Source organism: Hemicordylus capensis, chromosome 2 (genome assembly GCF_027244095.1).
Source record: "Hemicordylus capensis ecotype Gifberg chromosome 2, rHemCap1.1.pri, whole genome shotgun sequence".
NCBI classification, from domain to species: Eukaryota; Metazoa; Chordata; class Lepidosauria; order Squamata; family Cordylidae; genus Hemicordylus; species Hemicordylus capensis.
The window spans coordinates 239,352,577-239,373,797 of record NC_069658.1 but is presented as its reverse complement, the minus strand read 5'-3'; the positions used below and the strand labels follow the sequence as shown (position 1 = coordinate 239,373,797).

At 42.8% G+C, this 21,221-nt stretch overlaps 1 pseudogene; it reads left to right on the top strand.

The window, feature by feature from the left end:
* LOC128347569 (zinc finger protein 208-like) overlaps window positions 1-21,221 on the top strand; it is a 42,874-nt pseudogene that overhangs the window by 5,051 nt on the left and 16,602 nt on the right.

Sequence of the window (21,221 nt, the reverse complement as noted above, 5' to 3'; positions counted from 1 at the left end):
TATAGAGCAAAATGTGCGGTCACTATTTTTCAAGGGTTTGGATTATTTGGTGTATAATAAATTTTCTTCATAATGCATAACCCCTTCTAACTTGGCAAAGAGGCACCTTTTAATGTGGTGATTCTCTTTATTTAGCAGGAGGAGAGGAACTGGCCTTATCCACCCCCAGCACAGTACCTCCAGTGACTGTTGCTGGTGTCTATCTTATGCTTCTTTTTAGACTTTGAGCAATCTTATTTTTTTATTATTTCTCTGTGTAAACCACCCTGAGCCATTTTTGGAAGGGCAGTATAGAAATCGAATTAATAATGATAATAATAATAATAATGAATTCCTAAGAGGAATTCATAGGAATAATGATTCCTATGAATTCCTATGAGGATTCATTATATGCCTTCATTTCTTCTGTTCATTTCGACTGTCATTGGAAAGTGCCAACTGTCAACTACCATGTGTCAACTACACCCCCCACCCACCCACACACTCACAAACACTGGGGTACTCAGTTAATTTTTTTTAGGAATTTTTGAAATGTTTAGATTCTTTGGTGTCTTTGTTACACACCTTCATTTATTCTGTTCATGTTGACCCCACTGCTTTGCAGGTGGATATGGGGAATTAGTGGCATCCCATGTGCCAACTACCACCCAACCTGCAAGCCCCTGGATACTCAGTTTATATTTTAGGAACTTTTGAGGTGTTTAGACTCTTTGGTGTGTAATGAATCCTCAGAGGGATTCATTGTGAGGAAAGGCTATTAGACACCAAAGAGTCTAAACACTTGGAAAAAATCCTACAACATAAACTGAGTAGTACTCCACTGCCTTGCGGGTGGGAGGGGTGTGTAATTGGCACATGGCAGTTGACAGTTGGCACTGTCGAAAAAGTCAAAATGAATAGAAGAAATGAATGTGTGTCATGAATCCTCATAGGGATTCATTGAGGAAATGTTATTATACACCAAAGAATCCAAACCCTTGAAAAATAGTGACCACACATTTTGCTCCATAACTCCATTTCTATAAGGGCTAGAGCTTAGCTTTTTTTAAAAAATGAAAGCCGGGAATCTTGGGAAATTAATAGGAGGAATCCAAATCTCAAATTGATTCAGTTGAATCAGATGTGATTTGATTTGGACCCAAATCTTGCCAAAGGACCACAGGAGTGATTTGTTCTGTCTCCAAATCACCCGAATCAGCTAGATTTGGTTACAAATTGATTTTTACCCAAACCGATTCGCACATCCCTACTGTCCAAATCCCACTCTGTAGCCACTTTACTATGTTTCTTTGTGTCCCCTTCCAGGGGCGTAGCAAGGTTGGAGTGGGCCCAGAGACAAGATTTTAAAATGCCCCCCCACCCCTCACTGAAGCTCAGCTCATGAAGTAAAGAAATCTTAAATGAGGCTGAAGAGTGGTAACAAAAAGCATACACACACACACACACACACACACCTATGTGCCACAATAGAACATCATCCTAAATTAATTTTAAAAAGGTTTTGTAAATTGTGGACGATGCAAGTCATTTAATGGTACTAGAGAAAGACATGCTGTTCTGGTAGCTCCAGGTCTTAATACTCACATCAATTTCGGAGGATGAATACAACTGAAGGTAGCCCAGGCAGGTGCGCGGCTGGCAGAGTCAGTCATGTGACTTGCCTCTGGGGGGCCGCCAAGGCAGTAGGCCCCCAGACAACTGTCTCCCCTTGCCTTATTATAGTTACACCCCTGTCCCCTTCACTAGCTTATAAAGCTCCAAGCCCTTTGGTTTGCAACTCCCTTCAGTTTATGTTTAGCAAAATGTTGCAAGGAAAGCCTTGGCTGCCTTGCACAGCTTTGCAGTGATTGGCTGGGCCCTGCCCCAGAAGTGTCTGTGTCCCAGGGAAGCCTCACTCAAGAGCAGGAGGAGTCAGCCTGCCCAGTAGAACTTGGTGCTTCAGCGCGCAAACATCCAGGGGCGTAGCAAGGTTGGAGTGGGCCCGGAGACAAGATTTTAAAATGCCCCCCCCCCACTCAAAGTCCAGGGCCTCCGCACACCCCAGGCCCCCAAGGATTTAAGTCTGATATTTCAAAATAAGTATGCTGCCTGGAAATACATTTCACTGAATACACACACGCACACTTCACAATATATCGTGATATACATTGAGTACTATACATTTGTGCTACTTTTAATGCCTAGAACACACTAGAAAGACGAATTATTAAAATGGGACCCTCACTGCAGATTAGCAAAGGAGACTTTCAACCATGCAGTGTGTGAGCCTATGTTTGTTTTCTCAGAATTCTGAACAAATTCAGTAAAGTTTGATTCCAGGAGGTTTTTCACACAGGGCTTTTAAAGCGCTTTAACACACATCTCCTCTGGAATGGAGGTGCTGCATTCACATGTTGGCCAGATTGACCCTGAAGTCCCTGTGAGTTATTGGGGAGCAGTTCACACGCAAGAAAAATAAAATAAAATAAAAGCACAACACATGCTTCACAGTTCTCACTCAGACCTTCTGGGTTGCAAAACAACTTGAACATAAGTGCATTTATAAATGAATGAATGAATGAATAAAATAAATATAATCCTGTTTGTTCCAGAAGTTTTTGTAATTTTCTGCCATGGAACAAGCCACTTATAGGACTTTTTAGATAGTTTTTTTTTAAGCAAGCAAATTTTCCAAGCTGTTTTAAAATAAATATTCAGAGACTTCTCAGTCCCCTCCCCCCCATATCAAAGCCCTATGGCAAGCAGATCCCTATATATCCGGGGGGGGGGGGGGCGGGGAAGATAACCACAAAAAGGAGTTCACATTCTACCTGGCAAATGCTGGGCTGGGTTGGGCAGGGCAGCAAGGGGTCTTCTGCTATAGAGAACAGTGGTAGCCACTCTGGCTGCCTCCTCCTTCCTGGCTTGCTTGGGGCCTACTCGAGTTCAGGCTTCACAGAGGCCTACACAGAGGCCTCCCTGGAAGCCCCGCCCACCCACCGATCAGCTGAGAGGTGGGAGAAAAGGAGCTCTTTGAAGCTTGTCTGCTGCTTCCATTGCTGGCCAGGAGGACAAGCAGGAGAAACGGCGAACAGGGCAAGTGGCTGAGGGGCCTTGGGGCTGGGCAGGGGGCAATGGGGAGTCACGTGAGGTGCCTCTGGGGGGCCCCTCCAGGCAGTGGGGCCCCCAGACAACTGTCTCCCCTTGCCCGATCGTAGTTACGCCCATGCAAACATCCTTTATTCCTGGAGTAGACCACAAGGATTTGCTTATTTAGGCTAGTTTGCTTCTTTCTTTTCTTTGGTGTTATGTTGCAACTTCTCTTTCCCTCATTCAGTCATAACTATAAATGCATGTGTTAAGAGTCATATGCCACTGTGAGGCCTTCTCATCTTTACCTCAGCCTAACACACATGAGTCTTTTTTCTCACCTAGATACTGTACTCAATGTGAACACCAATGTAGATCCTTTTCTTAAAAAGACAAGTTGGTTTCTTTGACAGAGGAGAAGCCTGAATGGGGATTCATTCCAGGTGAGGGCCTTTGCTTATGGAAGGAGTCACATTCCTGAGGAGAGGCAGTTTGACTGCTGGTCTTGAATACAAGGCTCAGACCAGAGGAGCTTTGTCCCAGGAGGTTTGCTAACAGGAGTTAGCAACCTTGGAGAAGCTGCTGCCAGTCTGTGTAGATAATACTGAGCTAGATGGACCTATGGTCTGACTCGGTATATGGCAGCCCTATGTTCCTATGGTTTTTTTAGATTGTGAGCCCTTTGGGGACAGGGATCCATCTTATTTATTTATTATTTCTCTGTGTAAACCGCCCTGAGCTATTTTTGGAGGGGTGGTATAGAAATCAAATGAATGAATGAGAGAGCTTGAGGAACATATAGTTAGAAGTGTCAAGGGGAATAACAAAAACCTCTTTAAATATATCAGAAGTAGAAAACCTGCCAGGGAGGTGGTTGGGCCCTTGGGTGATAAGGGTGTGAAAGGGATTATTAAGGAGGATAAGGAGATTGCAGAGAAGCTCCATAATTGAGCTTTTCAGGTTTAGCAGCTGAAGAACTGGGCCAATTTGAGGTGACAAGGGAAGATGTTCTAAACTGTCTTGAAAAACTAAAAATTAACAAATCGTCTGGACCAGACGGCATCCACCCAAGAGTTCTGAAGGAACTCAAATGTGAAATTGGAGGTCTCCTAGCAAAAATATGTGACTTGTCCCTACAATCAGGCTCTGTACCAGAGGACTCGAAAGTAGCAAATGTGACTCCAATTTTTAAAAAGGGATCCAGGGGGGATCTGGGAAATTACAGGCTGGCCAGCTTAACTTCAGTGCTGGGTAAATTGATGTAAAGCATACTTAAGGACAAAATTGTTAAACATATAGAAAGGCCTTTCTGAAGGAGAACCAGCATGGCTTCTTTAAGGGAAGGCCTTGCCTCATTAACCTTTTGGAGTTCTTTGAGAGCATCAAGAGGCATAAGGATAAAGGTGATCTGGTTGACATAGTATACTTGGGCTTCCCAAAAGCTTTTGACAAAGTTCCCCACCAAAGTTTTTTGAGTAAACTTAGCAGTCATGGTATAAGGGGACAGGTTCATGTGTGGATCAGTAACTGGTTGAAGGATGGGAAACAGAGTGTAGGAATAAATGGACAGTTTTCACAATGGAGGTAGATAGGAAGTGGGGTCCCCCAGGGACTGGGACTGGGACCAGTGCTCTTAACTTGTTCATAAACCATCTAGAAGTTGGGGTAAGCAGAGAAGTGGCCAAATTTGCAGATGACATTAAACTATTTAGGGTAGTGAAATCCACAACGGATTGTGAGGAACTCCAAAACTATCTCTCCAAACTGGGTGAGTGAGCGACAAAAGGCAAATGTGGTTCAGTGTAAGCAAATGTAAAGTGATGCGAATTGGGGCAAAACCCCTGAACTTCACATATACGCTGATGGGATCTGAGAGTATCTGAGGAGACTGACCAGGAGAGAGATCTTGGGGTCATGATGGACAGCTCCTTGAAAGTGTCGACTCAGTGTGTGGCAGCTGTGAAAAAGGCTAATTCCGTGCTAGGAATCATTAGGAAGGGGATTGAAAATAAAAATGCTAATATTGCAATACCCTTATACAAATCTGTGGTGCGGCCACATCTGGAGTACTGCGTACAGATTTGGTCAACCGTCTCTTAAGAAGGATATTGTAGAACTGGAAAAGGTGCAGAAGAGGGCAACCAAAATGATCAGGGGTCTGGAGCACCTTCCTTATGAGGCTGGGCTACAGCATCTGGGGTGCTTTACCTTGGAAAAGAGGTGACTAAGGGGAGACATGACCAAGGTGTATAAAATTATGCATGGAGTGGAGAGGGTGGACAGGGAGAAATTTTTTTCTCTCACACACACAACACTAGAACCAGGGGTCACCCCATAAAACTGAAGGTCAGGAAATATAGGACTGACAAGAAGAAGTACTTTTTCACACCACACATAATTCATCTATGGAATTCTTTACCATGGGATGTGGTGATGGCCACCATCTTGGATGGCTTTAAAAGGGGCTTAGACAGATTCGTTGTGGACAGGTCTATCAATGGCTACTAGTCTGGTGGTTGTGGGCCACCTCCAGCCACAGAGGCATGATGCCTCTCAATACCAGTTGCAGGGGAGCAACAGCAGAAGAGAGGGCATGCCCTCTCTGCTTGTCTATGGGCTCCCCACCAGAGGCATCTGGTGGGCCACTGTGTGAAACAGGATGCTGGACGAGATAGGGCTTGTGCCTGATCCACAGGGCTGATCTTATATTCAAGTGTGCAAGAAATACAAACACGAGTATGGACACTGCACACTGGGGAGATTCTCAATGGGTGGGGGTGTTGCAATAAAACAAGATGAAATCTTGGTTATGATCCACCCTCCCATTGAGCCTGGGTTGCTGCTGGCTTGAGAGGCTGGATGGCTAGGATTCTGCCTGCCGCATCCCGCTATATCTCAGTAAAACATGGCAGGTTGGCTTTGTTGTTCTTTCATGATCAGAACAGTAACTGAGCGCTCTTAATTGATACGAGGCATGTTTTTTTCTTTTTAATTGATATGGGGCTTCTTTTTTATATCTCCCTCCTGATCAAAACGCTGACAGTGACTGGGAGTTGTGGAAGGAAATCAGGGAGGTATCAAAGAGAGACAGAGCTATAATAATGGATGACTTCAATTATCCATGCACAGACTAGGTAAATTCACATCCAAGTAATGACAAAGAGGTCAGATTTATAGATACGCTGCGTGACTGTGCCTTAGAGCTGTGGGACCAACCGGAGAGAAAGCGATCTTGGACTTGAGTGGTGCACAGGATCTGGTTCGAGATGTCAGAGTTAGAGTGCTGGACTAGGACCAGGGAGACCCGAGTTCAAATCCCCATTCAGCCATAAAACTAGCTGGGTGATTCTGGGCCAGTCACTTCTTTCTCAGCCTAACCTGCTTCACAGGGTTGTTGTGAAAGAGAAACTCAAGTATGTAGTACACCGCTCTGGGCTCCTTGGAGGAAGAGCGGAATATAAATGTAGTAGTAGTAGTAGTAGTAGTAGTAGTAGTAATAATAATAATAATAATAATAATAGGGGCCACAGGAATCACCATCAGCCAATCACAAAAAGCAGCTTTACTGGGAACAGCCTATATTCTGCGACGATATCTATAACAACTGACAATAAAATTCTGGCATCCCAGGTCCTTGGGAAGGACTCGATGTCTGTATAAAACAAACCAGTCAATAACACCTGTCTGACTGTGTAAACAAGAAATAATAATTAATAATAAAATAAAGCAGATGAAACAGTGGACCAACTAATCAGCTGTTGTAAAAAGATCGCACAGACTGACTACAAACAAAGGCATGACAAGGTAGCAGGGATGATATACACTGGAACATCTGCAAAAAATACAAGCTACCTATAGCCAAAAATTGGTGGGACCATAAAATTGAAAAAGTGGTAGAAAATGAAGATGTAAAAATATTATGGGACATCTGCCACACAATACACCAGATATAACTGTAGTCGAGAAGAAAGAAAAACAAGTGAAAATAATCGACATAGCAATACCAGGGGATAGCAGAATAGAAGAAAAAGAAATAGGAAAAAATCACCAAATGCAAAGATCTACAAATTGAAAATGAAAGGCTGTGGCAGAAAAAGACCAAAATAATCCCAGTGGTAATTGGCGCCCTGGGTGCAGTTCCAAAAGACCTTGAAGAACACCTCAACACCATAGGGGCCACAGAAATCACCACCAGCCAATTACAAAAAGCAGCTTTACTGGGAAAAGCCTATATTCTGCGACGATATCTATAACAACTGACAATAAAATTCAGCCATCCCAGGTCCTTGGGAAGGACTCGATGTCTGGATAAAACAAACCAGTCAATAACACCTGTCTGACTGTGTAAACAAGAAATAATAAATATAATTAATGGAACCTGTAGGCAACAGTGATCTTTGATTGATTTTTGATTGATTAAGTGTCATCAAGTTGGTGTCGACTCTTAGCGACCACATAGATAGATTCTCTTTAGAATGATCTGTCTTCAACTTGGCCTCTAAGATCTCTCTGTGGTGCATTCATTGCTGTCGTAATTGAGTCCATCCACCTTGCTGCTGGTCATCCTCTTCTTCTCTTTCCTTCAACTTTCCCCAACATTATGGACTTCTTGAGGGAGCTGGGTTTTGGCATAATGTGTCCGAAGTATGATAGTTTGAGCCTGGTAATTTGTGCCTCGAGTAAAAATTCTGGTTTGGTTTGTTCTATGATCCATTTGTTTGTTTTCCTGGCTGTCCATGGTATCCTCCAAGGTCTTCTCCAGCACCAAAGTTCAAAAGCATCAATGCTTTTTCTATCTTGCTTCTTCAAAGTCCAGTTCTTGCATTCATAGAGTGTCATGGGAGAAAATATTGTCCAAATGATTCTAATCTTTGTAGGTGTAGACACGTCATGGCATCTAAATATCCTTTCCAAGGCCTTCGTTGCTACCCTACCAAGTGCTAGTCTGCAGCATATTTCTGGACTGCTGGAGCCTTTATGGTTGATGGTTGATCCTAAAAGCTGGAAGCTATCCACCACTTCAATGTCTTCATTGTCAGTTCTGAGGCTGGTTGCTGTAACCACTGTCGTTAGTTTAGTCTTCTTGACATTTAGTTGTAGTCCCATTTTTTCATTGTGCTCCTTGACTTTCATTACTAGAGCTTACAGATCATCTGCATTCTCAGCTATCAGAGTGGTGTCATCAGCATAGCACAGGTTATTGATGTTTCTTCCTTCAACTTTAAAACCACGCTCATCTTCATCCAATCCAGCTTCTCTCAGTATATGTTCTGCATATAAATTGAATAAAGAGGGGGAAAGTATACAGCCTTGTCTTACTTCTTTGCCAAACTGGAACCAGTCTGTTTCACCACGTTCTGTCTGGACTGTGGCTTCCTGCCCTGTGTATAGGATTCTCATGAGAACAATGAGATGTTCTTGGATGCCCATTTTCCTAAGGATATTCCACAACTTGACATGGTCGACACAATCGAAGGCTTTTCTATAGTCAATAAAGCACATATTGACTTCTTTCTGGTATTGTTTGGCTTTCTCAATTATCCAGTGTACATCAGCAATGATGTCTCTTGTTCCTCAGCCTTTCCTGAAACCAGCCTGAACATCCGGCATTTCCCTTTCAACGTAGGGCTCTAATTTGCATTGGATGAGTGTGAGCATTATTTTGCTAGCATATGAAATTAAGCATATTGTGTGATGGTTTGCACAATCTGTTAAGTCTCCTTTCATTGGTTTGGGTATGTAGACTGACCTCTTCCAATCTGTTGGCCACTGTGTCGTTCTCCAAATTTGCTGCCATAGTTTGGTTAGCGCTTTGATTGATTCTTCTTCTGTTGCCTGCCATATTTCTCTAGCTATTCCATCAATTCCTGTAGACTTCCAAATTGGTAATGACCAGAGTGCTGATCTAACTTCATCTTCCTGTACTAGATGTTCTTGCAAGTAGGGAATATCTTCTAGGGTATCTTGGATGTTGACGTCCCTGCTGTACAAATTTTAAGTTTATGCCTTCCATCTCTGTTTGATCTTCTCTGAACCAGTTTCTATCGCTCCTTTGGCATCCCTTAGCATACCAATTCAAGCCTGGAAACTCCCTCTGAGTTCAGAGATCTTTTGGAAAACTTGTCCCATTTTTCCGTGTCTATTTCCATCCTCAAAGTCTTTACAGATGTCATTGCAGTACTGCTCCTTGACTCTTCTAACAGCTTTCTGAAATTCCCTATTAAGTTCCTTCCTGAGGTCTTTCTCTTTCTTGACTTTGGCTTCTCTCCTCTTCTTGGCAATTTCCACCATCTGTTCTGACATCCATTTTGCTTTCTTCTGTTTCTTGGTCTTTGGCAGTCTCTTTTTACATTTGTCCTTAACAACTTCTTTGATTTCATTCCACAGTTCCTCTGGTTCCCTATCAATGAGGTTCAGAACTTCTAAGCAGTTCTCCTTGAAAATGGTGGGTATATTCTCAAGATCATATTGTGGAAGCTGGATAGCTTTGTTTTTCTGCTTTAGCTTGAATTGGAACCTGCATATGAGCAGTTCGTGATCTGTTCCACAATCGGCCCCCAGGAACGTCTTTGCTATTATAACAGCTCTTCCACCTCCTTGCACCAGTAGTGTAATCAGTTTGATTTCTGTGTACTCCATCTGGTGATGTCCATGTGTAGGCACCACTTTGGTTGTTTGAAGAATGTCTTAGCAATGAAGAGATCACTGGCTTGGCAGAAACTAAGAAGTCATTCTCCTGCTTCGTTTCTGTTTCCTAGGCCATATAGGCTGATTGTGCTTTCTTCCTTACCTTTTCCAACTTTGGCATTCCAGTCTCCAACCACCAGCATTACATCTTGCTTGCATGTCCTGTCAATTTCAGATGGAATTAGAGCATAAAACTAATCAGCTTCCTCTTCTTCTGCATCAGTCCTTGGGGCATAGACTTGAAGAACTGTCATGTTAAAGGGTTGCCCACGAAATCTAATTGATATTAGTCAGTCACTGACCGCATTGTACCCAAGTACTGCCATTGCTATATCCTTCCTGATTATGAAAGCAACACCATTCCTTCTTTGTTTTTCATGTCCTGAGTAGTGAATGGTATGATTTCCTGACTGAAATTGTCCCATTCCAATCCATTTTAATTCACTGATGCCCAAGATGTCAATCTATAGTTAATTCATTTCATCTTTCGCTATGCTGAGCATTCCCATATTCATGGTTCTTACATTCCACATTCCCATTGTAATTCTGTCTTTGCAGCTTTGGATTTTCTTTTTCCCCATGGCAAGAGCAGCTGCTAAATGTCCAAAACCTTTAGTCTAGCTACGTCATAAACACCATCAGTACTCATGAGAGATCCTCAGCTCTTCCTCAGTAGCATGTTGAGTACCATCCGACCTGACAGGCCCATCATCTGGCACTACATCAACAATCATTCCATTTTGTCTATTCGTGTTGTTTTCTTGGTAAAGTACAGCAGTGGTTTACCATTGCCTTCTCCCACACAGTATGAAATGATGCCTTTGTTGTCACTGATGTGATTGTCCACATCCAGTAGCTTCCTATTTCGCTGCTGCCCAATATAGGTGCCTGCTTGCTTTAGCTGGCCAGCTAGGATGACCTTCGCGCTTTGGGTGACCCTACTGGGAGTATACCTCCTGGCGTACTTCGCTCATCCCTCCCAGGAACACCCCCCCCCCATGATGAGGCAGCAGAGCAGGACTTGGGGGTGGTGTCACACAGTGGTCACAGTGTCCATAGTGTGATCAAATTCAGCATCCATATGGGGAGAGAATCACCAAGGAAGTCTAACACATTAACTTGGAACTTCAGAAAAGGAAACTTCTCTAAACTGAGGAGTTTGGCGAATAGAAGACTGAAAGGGAAAATCAGGAGAGTCAGTTCGCTCTAGAATGCATGGAGTTTATTTAAAACCACAATAGTAGAAGCCCCATTAGATTGTAAAATAATGTCTACCAAAAAGGAGGAAAAGTACCACCAAGTCCAGAAGGATGCCAGCATGGCTAACAAGTAAAATCAAGGAAACTGTAAAGGTGAAGAAGACTTCCTTCAGAAATTGGAAGGCGTGCCCGAATGAACTCCAAATGCAGAACAGAAATGAGCACAAATTCTGGCAAAAGAAATGCAAGGAGACAATGAGGGAAGTGAAGAGAGAGTTTGATGAATATTTAGCTAAAAGCATCAAGGCGAATAACAAAAACTTCTTGAAGTAAATAAGCAAGAAACCTGCCAGGGAAGCAGTTGGTCAGTTAGATGATGAGGGAATGAAAGGGATTATTAAGGAGGATATCGAGATTGCAGATAAGCTAAACATGTTCTTTGCATCTGTCTTCATGGCAGGGGATATTGAGCATATAACTGTGCCTGAACTAAGCTTCTCAGGGACAGAGGCTAAAGAACTGACAAGAGATAACGTTGTAAACTGTCTGGAAAAATTAACAAATTGCAGGGCCAGATGGCATCCACCCGAGAGTCCTTAGAGCTCAAATGTGAAATTGCTGACCTCCTTGCAAAAACATGTAACTTATCCTTACAATCAGGCTCTGTAACAGAGGACTGGAAAGTAACCAATGTAATACCAATTTTCAAAAAGGAATCCATGGGGGGATCTGGGAAATTACAGGCTGGTTAGCTTAACATATGTACTGGGCAAATTGATGAAAAGCATTCTGAAGGATAAAGTTGTTAAGCATGTAGAAGAACAGGCCTTGCTGAAGGAGAACCAGCATGGCTTCGGAAAAGATAAATCTTGCCTCACCAACCTTTTGGAGTTCTTTAAGAGTGTCTACAGGCATGTGGAAAAAGGCAGGTGACATAGTATACTTGGACTTTCAAAAAGCTTTTGACAAAGTTCCTCATCAAAAGCTCTTGAGAAAACATAGCAGTCATGGGTTAAGGGCATAGGTTCATGTGTAGATTGGTAACCAGTTGAAGGGCAGGAAACAGAGGGTAAGTATAAATGGACAGTTCTGTAAATGGAGGGAAGTAAGAAGTGGGATCCCTCAGGGATCTGTATCAGGACTGGTGCTTTTTAATTTATTCATTAATGATCTAGAAGTTGGGGTAAGCAGCGAAGTGGCCAAATTTGCAGAAGACACTTAACTATTTAGGGTAGTGAAATTCACAACAGATTGTGAGGAGCTCCAAAAGGATCTCTCCAAACTGGGGGAGTGGGCAACAAAATGGTAAATGCAGTTCAGTGAAAACAAGTATAAAGTGATGCATATTGGGGCAAAACACCCCATCTTCACATATACGCTGATGGGGTCTGAGGTGTCAGTGACCGACTAATGGAGAGATCTTTGGGTTGTGGCGGACAGCTCATTGAAAGTGTCAACACAATGTGTGGCAGCTGTGAAATAGGCCAATTCCATGCTTGGAATTATTAGGAAGGAGATTGAAAATTTATTTTTTTTGTTGATTTTTACATTTATATCCCACTCTTTCTCCAAGGAGCCTGGAGCAGTGTACATGCTTATGTTCATCCTCACAACAACCCTATGAGGTAGGTTAGGCTGAGAGAGAAGTGATTGGCCAGTGAGCGTCATGGCTGAATGGAGATTTGAACTCGGGTCTTCCCAGTCCTAATCCAACACTCTAACCAGTACATCATACTGGCTAACTGCTACTAATTGCTACTTTTGACTCAAAGAGTCAAAAGAAAGATAGCAGACACAAGAGAAGAGATTCAGCGCATAGGTGCTTATATGCCAGTGCCAGAAGCCTCCGAACCAAGATGGGTGAGCTGGAGTGCTTGGCTGCTAACACAGAAATAGATATAGTGGGCATAAAAGAAACATGGTGGAACAGTGAGAACCAGTGGGGCACAGTTATCCCTGGGTATAAACTCTACAGAAAGGACAGGGAGGGGCGCCTATGTTAAAGAAGGGATAGAATCTAACAAGGTAGAATACAAGGCCTGAAAGCAAATGTGCTACTGGGGACGTGCTATCGCCCTTCGGATGAAAATGCTGACAGTGACTGGGAGTTGCAGGAGGAAATCAGGGAAGCTTCAAGGAGATGCAGGGCAGTAATAATGGGTGACTTCAATTACCCACACATAGACTGGGTAAATTCACAGTCAGGTCATGACAAAGAGGTCAAATTTCTTGATACGTTGAATGACTGTACCCTAGGACAGTTGATCTTGGAACCAACCAGAGAGAAGGCGACCTTGGAGTTAATCCTGAGTGGCACCCAGGACCTGGTGCAGGATGTCAGTGTCATTGACCCTTTAGGAAACAGTGACCATAGTGCCATCAAATTCAGCATACATGCAGGGAGAGAATTACCAAAGAAGTCTAACACAGACACTTTGAATTTCAGAAGAGGAGACTTCTCCAAAATGAGAAGGATAGTGCAAAGAAAGCTGAAAGGGAAAATCAGGAGAGTCACTTTTCTCCAGAATGCATGGAGTTTACTCAAAACCACAATACTAGAAGCCCAGTTACAATATTTACCCAAAAGGAGGAAAGGTACCACTAAGTCCAGGAGGATGCCAGCATGGCTAACAGGTACCGTCAAGGAAGCCATAAAAGGGAAGAAGACTCCTGAAATTGGAAGGCTTGCCCAAGTGAGGAGAACAGAAAGAAACACAAACTCTGGCAAAAGAAATGCAAGGTGACAATAAGGGAGGCAAAAAGAGAGTTTGAGGAACATTTAGCTAAAAGCATCAAGGGGAATAACAAAAACTTCTTTAAATGCATCAGGTGCAGGAAACCTGCCAGGGAGGCAGTTAGACCTTTGGATAATGAGGGAGTGAAAGGGATTATTAAGGAGGATATGGAGGTTGCAGAGAAGCTAAATGAGTTCTTTGCATCTGTCTTAATGGCAGAGGATACTGAGCATATACCTGTTCCTGAAACAGGCTTTTCAGGGATAGAGATGCTAAAGAACTGAGTCAAATAGCAGTAAGAAGAGATGATGTTCTGAACTGTCTGGAAAAACTGAAAACTAGCAAATCGCCAGGGCCGGATGGCATCCATCCAAGAGTCCTCAAAGAACTCAAATGTGAAATTGCTGACCTCCTTGTTAAAATATATAACTTATCCCTGCAATCAGGCTCTGTACCGGAGGACTGGAAAGTAGCCAATGTAACACCGATTATCAAAAAGGGATCCAGGGGTGATCCGGGAAATTACAGGCCAGTTAGCTTAATGTCCATTCCAGGCAGATTGATAGAAAGCATCCTCAAGGATAAAATTGTAAAGCACATAGAACAACAGGCCCTGCTGGGAGAGAACCAGCATGGCTTCTGTAAAGGTAAATGTTGCCTCACGAACCTTTTGGAGTTCTTTGAGACACGTGTGTGGATCAAGGTGATCCAGCTGACATAGTATACCTGGACTTCCAAAAAGCTTTTGACAATGTTCCTCATCAAAGACTCCTGAGAAAACTTAGCAGTCATGGGATAAGGGGACAAGTACATGTGTGGTTGAAGGACAGGAAACAGAGGGTAGGTATAAATGGAGAGTTTTCACAATGGAGGGAAGTAAGAAGTGGGGTCCCCCAGGGATCTGTACTGGGGACAGTGCTTTTTAATTTATTCATAAATGATCTAGAAGTAGAGGTAAGCAGCGAGGTGGCCAAATTTGCAGATGATACCCAACTCTTTTGGGTAGTGAAATCCAAAACTGATTGTGAGGAGCTCCGAAAGGATCTCTCCAAACTAGGGGAGTAGGGGACAAATGGCAAATGAGGTTCAATGTTGGCAAGTGTAAAGTAATGAACATTGGGACAAAAAAAACCAATTTCAAGTATACGTTGATGGGATCTGAGCTGTTGGTGAATGATCAGGAGAGGGATCTTGGGGTCGTGGTGGACAGCTCGTTGAAAGTGTCGACTCAATGTGCGGCAGCTGTGAAAAAGGCCAATTCCATGCTAGGGATCATTAGGAAGAGGATTGAAAACAAAACTGCTAAGATTATAATGCCCTTATACAAAATGATGGTGTGGCCACACTTGGAGTACTGCGTACAATTCTGGTCACCACATCTAAAAAAGGACATTGTAGAACTGGAAAAGGTGCAGAAGAGGCCAACCAAGATGATAAGGGGCCTAGAGCACCTTTCTTAGGAGGCAAGACTACAACACCTGGGGCTATTTAGTTTAGAAAAAAGACGACTGCAGGGAGACATGATAGAGGTCTATAAAATCATACATGGAGTGGAGAAAGTGGATAGAGAGAAATTCTTCTCCCTCTCACATAACACTAGAACTGGGGGTCATCCCATGAAATTGATTGCCGGGAAATTTAGGACTGGCAAACAGAAGTATTTTTTCACACAATGCATAATCAGCTTGTGGAATTCTCTTACATAAGATGTGGTGACAGCCAACAACCTCGATGGCTTTAAGAGGGGCTTGAATAAATTCATGGAGGAGAGGTCTATCAACAGCTTACTAGTTGGAGGGCTATAGGCCATCTCCAGCCTAAAGGGCAAGATGCCTCTAAATACCAGTTACAGGGGAGCAACAGTAGAAAAGAGGGATGCCCTCTGCTCTTGGGTGTGCTTGGGCCTAATCCAGCAGGGCTGCTCTTATGTTCTGTCCCATTCTTTGACCAGCTTTCTCTCTCGATTTCAGCGGCTGTTGTGTGGGACAACGAGAATGAGGAAGAGCCCCATGGAGGGTATTTTGGAGTTGATGGATGGAAAAAGAGGGTACAGCAGCGAATGAAAACAGAAGCAAAACAAAGGACAGGGCATTTTTTTCCTGCTTCTCCGTGTAGTGTATCATTAAAAACCAAATCCAAGGAAAAATGGAGAAAGAGTGAGAGAGAAGCCTGTATCCTTCGAGTAGGAAAAGCTTCAGTTCAGAATCAAGCTCCCATTCTCCATGTGAGATGTGCATTGGAGGGAAACCATATCTGTATTTGGAGTGTGGAAAGAGCTTCATCCAAGCTGACAACCTCACAAAGCATCCAAGAACCCACAGTGGAGAGAAAGCACATAAATGCTTGGAATGTGGAAAGAGCTTCAGCGAACTTCACAACTTACTTTGCATCAAAGAGTTCATACAGGAGATAAACCATATAAATGCTTGGCGTGTGGGAAGAGCTTCAGCCAATCATCAAAGCTTACTTTGCATAGAAGAATTCATACAGGGGAGAAACCATATGAATGCTCGGAGTGTGGCAAAAGCTTCAGCCGAGCTTCACACCTTACTGTGCATCAAAGAACCCACACTGGAGAGAAACCATATAAATGCTTGGAGTGTGGAAAGAGCTTCAGCCAAACTTCACAACTTACTTTGCATCAAATAATCCACACTGGGGAGAAACCATATGAATGTTTGAAATGCAAAATGTGCTTCAGCCGAGTGAACAGCCTCAGAATGCATCAAAGAACCCACAGTGGGGAGAAACCACATAAATGCTTGGAGTGTGGAAAGAGCTTCAGTGCGAGTGGAAACCTTACTAAACATCAAAGAATCCACACTGGAGAGAAACCATATGAATGCTTGGAGTGTGGAAAGAGCTTCAGTGCGAGAGGAAGCCTTAGTACACACCAGAGAATTCATACAGGGGAGAAACCATATAAATGCTTGGAGTGTGGAAAGAGCTTCAGCCAAGCTTCACAGCTTACTGTGCATCAAAGAATTCATACAGGGGAGAAACCACATACATGCTTGGAGTGTGGAAAGAGCTTCAGTGAGAGTAGAACTCTTACTACTCATAAACGAACCCACACTGGGGAGAAACCATTTAAATGTTTGGAGTGTGCAAAAAGTTTCAGCCAAGCTTCACACCTTACATTGCATCAAAGAACCCACACTGGAGAGAAACCATATAAATGCTTGGAGTGTGGAAAAAGCTTCAGTATGAGTGGATCATTTGCCATCCATCAAAGAACCCACACTGGAGAGAAACCATATGAATGCTTAGAATGTGGAAAGAGCTTCAGTGCGAGTGGAAACCTTAGTACACATCTGAGAATTCATACAGGGGAGAAATCATATAAATGCTTGGAGTGTGGAAAGAGCTTCAGCCAAGCTTCACGCCTTACGTTGCATCAAAGAACCCACACTGGAGAGAAACCATATAAATGCTTGGAGTGTGGAAAGAGCTTCAGTATGAGTGGATCTTTTGCCATCCATCAAAGAACCCACACTGGAAAGAAACCATATAAATGTTTGGAATGTGGCAGGAGCTTTATTGAGAGTGGAAGCCTTAGAACACACCAGAGAATTCATACAGGGGAAAAACCATATAAATGCTTGGAGTGTGGAAAGAGCTTCAGCCAAGCTTCACACCTTAGTTTGCATCGAAGAATTCATACAGGGGAGAAACCATATAAGTGCTTTGAGTGTGGAAAGAGCTTCAGTGTGAAGGGAAACCTTAGTACACATCAGAGAATTCATACAGGGGAGAAACCACATAAATGCTTGGAGTGTGGAAAGAGCTTCAGACAAGCTTCTCATCTTACTTTGCATCGAAGAATTCATACAGGGGAGAAACCACATAAATGTTTGGAGTGTGGAAAAAGCTTCAGCCAAGCTTCATATCTTACTTTGCATCGAAGAATTCATACAGGGGAGAAACCGCATAAATGCTTGGAGTGTGGAAAGAGCTTCACCCAAGCGGCACATCTTACTTTGCATCGAAGAATTCATACAGGGGAGAAACCACATAAATGCTTGGAATGTGGAAAGGGCTTCAGTGGGAGTGGATCATTTGCCATCCATCAAAGAACCCACACTGGAAAGAAACCATATCAGTGCTTGGAGTGTGGAAAGAGCTTCAGCCGATCTTCACACCTTACTGTGCATCAAAGAACTCACACTGGAGAGAAATCATATTAATGTTTGGAATCTGGGAGAAGCTTCATTGAGAGTGAAAGCCTTAGAACACACCAGAGAATTCATACAGGGGAGAAACCACATAAATGCTTGGAGTGTGGAAAGAGCTTCTGTGGCAGTGGAAGCTTCACAGAACATCAAAGAACCCACACTGGAGAGGAACCATATAAGTGCTTGGAGTGTGGAAAGAGCTTCAGTGTGATGGGAAACCTTAGTACACATCAGAATTCATATAGGGAAGAAACCACATAAATGCTTGTAGTGAGGAAAGAACTTCAGTGTGAGCAGATCATTTACCATCCATTGAAGAATCCACACAGGAGAGAAAGCTTTCGTATGAAGTATTTACAAATAGGGGCCTTGCTTATAAAATGTTATGCTCTACTGTTCAGTTCAACCCCAATGCTGGAGATGTAATACAGCGTCCTTCTCTTTAAAGTGGCACACAGTGATAGCTTTATTTACTGACCTTCACCCCGAAATTTAGTTTGGTTTAACCCTCCCCCCCAAAAAAAACAATGGCATTGCAGTAATATCTAACTTTTTTTTTTTTAACATCCAGACTTCCCCCAAGGACACAATAATAATAGCAAAAACTAACACAGAGTTATCATAGCAACAAGAAATTTATGCTACATGCTTTCCTGTTCAGACTATCAATATGCAATATATGGATGCCAGCGCTGAGAACACCTGACCTATCTCCACTTGTTGGTTGTTCGCTGATTTTACATGTTCACTTGTACTAGTCTTCTGGGAAGTAAGCCCCATTGGGCTCAGTGGGATCTACTCCAAGGTGAGGATAGGAATGCAGACTCTGAAAAACTGAAATTTTTGATTTCACAAATTGAGCCATTCTGTTGCAACCCAGCTTGTTCCTTTTTTTAAACGGGGATCTGGGAAATAATCATAAAAAGAAGTAATTCTACAGAAAGTTCCAATGTAACTAGTTACAACTCTGTTATACCTCTATTATTACTAAGTCAGTTTTCTAATTCACCCTCTTAGAAGCTCCAGTTTATTGCTAAAAGTTAGTATTTTGCCTTTCTGGCAAAAGAGAATTAGACTCTTCAGATATACTGAGAATTAGAGAATTAGACTCTTCAGATGTACTGTGGGGGAAAAGTGTAACCATTCAAAAAGCATAGTTTGGGGCAAATAAGCATTTCGCCATTTAATTTTTTAAAAGCACTGATAGTTACTACCTACTATACAGTTACAAGGTGGCTTTTAATGAGATAGTTGGGTACTACTGAGTATTTGTTTAGCTTTATCTCCAATCCCACTGCCCACACAGACCATGATTATCCATAAAGTACTGACTGCAGTGCATACACAGTATAATGAAACTTTGCAAGTCAACTTTATTAATCAGATGTTGGAATCAAATATACCCAAAGTAAATTACAAACAAAAGAGGCACATCAGCAATGGCAGGTTGATATAAAATTTTCACAAAAGAGTTGAAAATGAAATGGTAATGCTCAAATCACAAAACAAAAGGAGAGGAGTTCTCTACCTGTGGTACTCCAGAGGTTTCTGAACTACAACTCCCATCATCCCCACTACAGTTTATTGTGGCTGGGGAGGATGAGAGTTGCAATTCAGAAACATCTGGAGTACCACAGGAATCCCTGCCATAGAATGAAAACTATTAAAAACAGGGTAAAAGCCAAGACAGTAGATAAACAACACGAGGGGATGGGGGGGGGGGACATGTTCTCAAAATCTGCTTAAACAAATGTATTAAACATCTTTTAAAAGATGTAGGAACATCTGAAGCTACAGGACTCTGACTGGCAGTAGCTTTCAGTCTCAGAGAGAGCCTTTCCGGCCTTCTTCTTCCTGAAATCCTTTAAATTTGAGTCGGCAGAAATGATAAATACATGTTGCTGATGAGGGCCTGTTTTTGGACTATGCTGGACTATGGAAGCTCATACTGAAAAGGAACAATGGACTAGAATAGGAACCTAATGAAAAGAATTAAAGGGGAAGAGCTAACATCTTGCAGTGTACTATGACGGAATCTAGCAGAGAAGCCATACTCAGGTTAACTTTGCTTGAAAGGAGAAATTGCCTCCGGGCAAGAGTGAAGCACAGATTGGTACCATTTTTAATTTATTATTTATTATTCTAATATATTTATTTATTCGATTTCTATATTGCCCTTCCAAAAATGGCTCAGGGCAGTTTACACAGAGAAATAATAAATAAATAAGATGGCTCCCTGTCCCCAAAGGGCTCACAATCTAAAAAGAAACGTAAGATATACACCAGTAGCAGTCACTGGAGGTACTGTGCTGGGGGTGGATAGGGCCAGTTACTCTCCCTCTGCTAAATAAAGAGAATCACCACTTTAGGTGCCTCTTTGCCAAGTTAGCAGGGGTTTAGCCAAAGAGTACTTGAAGATGAGGCCACTAATACTTCTCGGGGTCACAAGTCTTGGAATGTATGGGGGGAGAGGACTAGAAGACCCATTCCACTTGCCCCTTGTCAAGTAGGTATATGGTACCTGGTACCTTACTGATGGATGAAGAAGAAGAATCACAAGACCTAACAAGTCTTGTCAAAAGTGGGGGATTGGCTTTTTTGGTGGGATCCAGGTGGCCAGATCAACACAGAATATTAGATTTCTAACTACTATGGAAATAGGGAATGCAAAGAGCCAATGAGAAGCCTGGGTGCAACAAGTGGAAATCAATCAGGGCCTAAGAAGACAAAGGGGAGAAGTTTGGTTTTTTTTTAATATAAAAATGTAAAATCAGCAGGAAAACAGGGATTCCCCCCCAGCTTTGTTCCCTTACATTTTACCTTTTCCTTCTTGCACATTTCTCATTTCTCTCCCTCTCTCCAAGATGCAATAGCAATAGCACTTACATTTATATACCGCTCTATAGCCGGAGCTCTCTAAGCGGTTTACAATGATTTTTAGCATATTGCCCCCAACATTCTGGGTACTCATTTTACCGACCTCGGAAGGATGGAAGGCTGAGTCAACCTTGAGCCCCTGGTCAGGATCAAACTTGTAACCTTCTGGTTACAGGGTAGCAGTTTTACCACTTCGCCACCAGGGGCTCTTTATTGCCATTTCTTTCAGAAAATACCCCCACTTCCCTTCACAACCATCATTCTTATTAAATCTCAAGTCTTCTGATTTCTTTTGGAGAATCCTGAAAACAACCCAAGCTGCCATAAGAGTAAATATTAGAGATGTGCACAGAACCGGTTCCGTGCACTCCCAGGAGTTGAGGGGGGCTCCTTTAAGGAGCGGGAAGGGTGCTCCATACCACCCTCCAGGCATGTCTCTCCTGCCGTTGCTATGGTTAGAAATGGGTCCTCGCATGACA